The following is a 6,000-nucleotide window of genomic DNA, read 5'->3' as shown; positions in this document are numbered from 1 at the left end:
GTGAATTCCACCTCAGGATTCTGGTCAAGTCGGTCTCCCCCTGCAACTTCAGCTCCCTTTTCAGAAACCATATAACCAACCCTGCAAGGCAGTTGTGAAGGCACGCCAGGAAGCATCGTCAAAACACAGTCCGCATGCATGCGCACGAACACAACTCTCCCTCCCTCTCCTCAAAGATCTGAATGCTCCAGCCCACCCTACCCCCTCGCAAAACCGCTCCCCAGGCACGTTGAGGACTGGAAACGGGAGTCTGAAAAGTGTTTCCCCCCCCCAACAGGCCGAGAGGGGGAAAGCTCCGTAGGGCGAGGCCTTTCCTGACCTGAAAAGTGTTTTCCCCCCTGGGGGGGGGCGCTCGGCGGGCTTCGCGGGGCTCGGCAAGGACGAAGGCCTTGGGCGAGGTGCGCTCCTGGCGCCGGAGCCGGCCGGCCAGCAGTCACTAGAGGCCACCCTGCCGCTGGGGCCCGGCGTCCGGGCCATCGGGCAGAGCAGGTCGCGCTTGCTGGGGAAGGCGTGCAGGCAGGCGGCGGCAGCAGCGGCTCCCTCGCTGCAGGTGCGGCCATGCGCAGGAGCCCCGAGCCCAAGCGTGGCAGCTCCTGGCCCTGCCGCAGGTGGAAGCTGAAGCTCTTGTGCAGCGCACCCCAGCCCGCCCGGCCCTCTGCCGCCGTGCTCGCCCACACCCAGCAGCAGCCGCCGCTGCCGGCATGCCCCAACCTGGCGCCGCAGCACCTGGCAAGCGCCTGCCTGCATCCCGCCCACCGGGAGTGGTGGCCCAGCAGCCCCGGGGCGGCACAGAGCAGGGGGGCGGCTGGACCTGCATCCTCGCAGCTTGTCTCTCTTCCCTCTTCCCTCCCGTGTGTAGGGAGCTGGGAGGAAGTACCTTGCGGCTGCACTCTTTTAAAGGGGCCGGGTTCAGGACCCTGACGGGCTGGATCCGGCCCGCGGGCCGTAGTTTGAGGACCCCTGGCCTAAAGCATCCAGTGGATGTGAAATGGTATAGTAAAGCCCGATCCTGTCAGATTTTGGAAGCTAAGCAGGGATGGTACTTGGATGGGAGATCACCAAAGAAAAACTTGCAGAGGAAGGCCCTGGCAAACCATCTCTGCTTCTCACTTGCCTTGAAAGTCTCTTGCTGTGGCCACCATAAGACAGCTGCAACTTGATGGCACTTTACATACATAACATTCAGTGTTTTTTAAAAGTCACTCAACAGGTGTGTAGGGGCCCAATTCAGATGGGTACCATGGTTTATGGGGAAGGGTCTTCAAAGCCTTGCCTTCGTGCCTTTCTGCTGATTTAAATGGCCCAGGCAGAGCTAAGAATAAGAAAGAAAGAAAGAAAGAAAGAAAGAAAGAAAGAAAGAAAGAAAGAAAGAAAGAAAGAAAGAAAGAAAGAAAGAAAGAAAGAGAAAGAAAGAAAGAAAGAAAGAAAGAAAGAAAGAAGTCATGTGTCTAAAGTTGCAATCTTGAGGTGGGGGCAAAGCACCTTAGGAGCTGGCGTGACCCCATGCCAACATAAGTGCCCATTTAACTCAGGATAAGGGGCACTTATGCCATCACAGGTGGCATCCACACCAGTGCTTAAATATATGTGCTTGTGTGTACTTTTGCAGAACTGCGCACAAATGTTAATTGCCTCCTCTATGGAAGGCAGGGTTGAATTAGAGCTGAGTGTTATGTAAGTAAATGGATGTTAAGGAATCAGTCCATTGGAATAAACATAGTAGTTAAGTGGTATAAAAATATGTGCAAGATAAATATCAGATTAAGGTCAGTTCTGTATATGTATAGACAACACACGAAGAGTGGGTGGAACTGGTAGACACTGACCTGTTATTTGCATTCATGTTGTATACACCCACAGAATGTCAAGTTAATTAAAGTACCACTTTCAGACACTCCCTTCCATGCCTCTGTTATATCAATAGTACCTACTTAGCATATTATTTCTATCAATGAAACATTTTGATGGGATCCCATTTTGACCTTTGGACTTTCCACCTTCCTCAGTCCTCTTAAAAGGACACAAGTCCTATCCCATTTAGAAAATGGCCATTCTGTGGTGGGGGTTTCATTTATCTGGGTTGCACGGGTTTTTGGCGCCGGGTAGAGGTTTCGGTGGTGCTGAAACCTCCTTAGGAGGCAACGCCGCTGGGTTGCCTCCTAAGCCCGGCGCAGGCATTTCAGGAATGCGCTGATAATCATGTGAAGTTCTGCCAATGGAAGATCCCATCACACTTTATATAATTATAAATGCTTTAGGCGGGGGGGGGGGATGGGAAGTCGAGCTATGTAGAAGACGTCCAATCGCTACTCTCTGCACCAATCTTCTTAAAAATCGCCGCAGTTAAATCCTAGCTAAGCCAAAAATATCCTAAAAGCTATGGGAAAATCAGGGGGAGGCAGAAACAGAAAAAGCAACCTGAAATTGCCGGATTTGAAGCCTTTTCTGCGTAGAGGACCTTCAGAGCCTCCGGAGTTCCTAGTCAGCCAGGCAGGCAAAATGGCCACCAAACAAGTTAAGCTGGAAGAAAAGTGCAACAACCAAACTCCAGAAGCCTTGGAAAATCAAATAACGACTGCCCTTCGCCAACTTGAGCACAAAATCGTAAGTAGGATGGAAGAATTACTCCAACCTATTTCTTCTTCTCTTCTAGAGCTCCAAAATAACTTAAAGCAAATAGATAAAACTGCAGAAACAGCATTAGAGCTGGGGATAACTGCTCAAGAAGAGGTCAGAGCTCTGCAGTCAAATGAGGTCATCTTGAAAGAAAAAATAATAATTGTGGAGAATAAACTGCGTCAAGATAATTTGAAACTTAGAGGCTTCCCTGAGAAGGTGGAACAATCCGAACCTCTGGAAATATTCATAGCTACTTGGTTAGCTGCCCTGACCTGGATGGTCCAGGCTAGCCTGATCTCGTCAGATCTCAGAAGCTAAGCAGGGTCAGCCCTGGTTAGTATTTGGATGGGAGACCACCAAGGAATACCAGGGTTGCTGTGCAGAGGAAGGCCCTGGCAAACCACCTCTGTTAGTCTCTTGCCATGAAAACCCCAAAAGGGGTCGCCATAAGTCGGCTGCGACTCGACGGCACTTTACACACACACACGCACACACACACACACACACACACTTGGTTAGCTAATATATTCAACTTGGAGGATGGGGTGGCTCCCTATATTACTCAAGCATATAGATCAGGCCCCATTCCTAAACCAGACTCATCATTAAGGAAGACATTATAGTGAAAATATCAGACAACAGAACCAAAAACAAGATTTACAACGAGGCCAGAGCTAAAGGTTTTCTTCTTTTTAAACAATCGAAAATCAAAGTTTTCCCAGATCTTGCACCAGAATCCCTTGCTAAAAGATTCCTGAAACCCATCACATCCTCTCTTTCAGCAGCATCTACAAGATACAAATGGCTGCCTAATTCAAATATTTTGGTACGAAAAAATGGCCATACTTTCACAGCTGAAGACCTGGACTCAGAATACAAACTCCTTCAAGACTTACAGATAGACATAAAGGAAACCTCGTATGAAGATCTGGCAAAAACTCAATCAACTAAAGGCTCCACAGAACTGAAAAAGCATTTCACACACAAAAAATGATAACAAAACCCCAGACTGTTGAGCATACTTAAAAACTTAATTTGTGGCTTTTGCATATATTAACAAGCTTATGCTGTGCAGTTTAGGGTAGTTTGATCTTCTCCCTTTTTATTATAACCCCTCCGGCTACAGGTGTCATTATTGACCCTGTACTTTAATAGGATATAGAATTAAGTGCTTTCTACTGTTAAATAACAAGGGTGAGTTTATTACACCTATGTATGTGTGTATGTTTGGGTATAGCCTTTTCCGGAGGGGCTTAGTTTAGTTTAGTTTAATAAGTAAATTAAAATTTAGATAAGTTTATAAAGTTATAGAGTTATAATTTTGTAAATAAATTGAAATTTAGATAAGTTTATAAAGTTATAGAGTTATAATTTTGTAATTTACAACTGCCCCCCAACACCTGGCAAGCGGCACCTCTTGAATAAGAGGGGATGCGGAACAGGACGCCGGTGAGCTCCCTGTCCTAGGAGCGGCCGCTGCTGCAGAAGCGGCGGTGATTGCTCGGATGGGTGAGCCGAGGAGCGGGCGCCATCTTCATTCAGGCAGCCGGAAAGAGTGGCGGGGAGACCCCAATTCAAAAACAGCAAGTGTCTTTTTTCACTCTAATGAAACCTAATAATTATCATGACTGAAGTGTCTGACAGCTATTGAATTAAAGAAAAAGTACTCTGGACACGTTATAACTCTCTAACGTGTTTTAAACTAAAACATGGCTTTTTGCCAGCTGTGGCACACTTGAATTTCAATCTTGCCAGCTTAAGCAACCATCCTAACTGAGCTTTTTACAGTGAACAATAGCTGGCAAGAGGCAGCAATTTAAAGAAGAAGTTGTGCTAAAGTGCTCTCTAAGGTCTGGATTACAAACCAAGTCTGGTTTCCAGTTTTTTATGTAAACATTAAACTGATATTCTAAGCAACAAGTGCCCCCCCCCCCCGTGGATTATAAACTTCAGCCAATACAGGCTTTTGGAATGGGAGACAAAGACAAAAAGGATACAGAAAAACACCCGAAAGGACTCATTAAAGATCCTAAACAGCTCCAGATTCAGCAAACTTTGCCATTCCAGAGAAGAGCATCTGTATCTAACATAACTGCTCCATTAACCACTTCACCAGTTCTGACAGGGACATCTGTGGCTGCAAAGATGACTCCTAAACAAAAACCTGAGGTCACCCTGAACTCTTTACATGAACTGATGACCAAAACACTTCAGGAGGTGACAGCAGAAAAGCAAGAACTGACTCAAAATACAGTGGCTATTGGACAAAATACAGTGGCCATTGGACAAAATACGGCCACCATCTCTGCCTTGAAAGATAGCATCTCAGCTTTGACAGTTCGACAGGACAAGATGGAGGTCAAACTCGAGAAACACTCACAGGATAACAAAGACACCAGAAAAAGGGTTGATGCTTTGGAAATGTCAACGGAAGCAAGTCAAGAGAGAGAGGAAAAATGTGATGACTACACTGCGATGCTAGAATTAAAAATAAAGGAAAATTGCATTCGTATACGCTGCCTCAAAGAAAAATCAGAAGGGAAAGATTTAAATAACTTTTTAAAAGTATTACTGGCTGATTTTCTCCAGGAAGATGAAACAATTGTGGAAGGAATGATTATAACAGCTTACAGGATCAACTTGGCTTATGCAACAAAAAATAATGTTCCAAGGGACTGTTTAATCCAACTTTTTTCCAGAAGCTACCGGGATCTGATCCTGAATAAACATTATTCAAATCCACTCACAATAGAAGGTACACCGGTGAGGTTAATGAAAGAGATCTCTGTAAGACTACTTAGGAAAAGAAAGGATTTTTCAGAAATTGTGGAATGGCTGAGATTCAATGGGATTCAACATAGATGGGAATTTCCACAAGGCATATCTTTTCTCTTCAAGGCCAAACGATTCAAGATCCTAGATACCAATAAGGCTGAACAATTCTTGAGAAGATATGATAGAGATCTTCCTAAACCAGCACGTAGTCCAACCAAAGATACTCCTGAAGAAGACAAGGCGGCAGAAGCAAGTGGAGGGCTAAACTTACCAGAAACAACTGAGGAGGATTCACAGTCAGACGAAGGCTGAACTATTAAAAATGATACTAAAAGAAGTAATGGGGGGCGGGAGGGGGGTTAGAGTTAAATAAGGTTTAATGATATGGAATTAATTGAACGTTAATATGTTACAAGTATTATCATGGAATGTTAATGGTTTGAATTCTCCCAACAAAAGGAAGAAAATAGTTTACCACCTACAAAAAACTAAGGCTAACATTTTTTGTTTACAGGAAACTCATATTTTACCAAAGGACTGGAACAATCAAAACTGGGTAAACTTTTTACCTCATGTAATGAAAATAAAAAAAAATAATGGAATTGC

The sequence above is a fragment of the Euleptes europaea genome, chromosome 4 (genome assembly GCF_029931775.1).
Source record: "Euleptes europaea isolate rEulEur1 chromosome 4, rEulEur1.hap1, whole genome shotgun sequence".
Taxonomy (NCBI): domain Eukaryota; kingdom Metazoa; phylum Chordata; class Lepidosauria; order Squamata; family Sphaerodactylidae; genus Euleptes; species Euleptes europaea.
Note: the sequence above shows the minus strand (reverse complement) of the source record.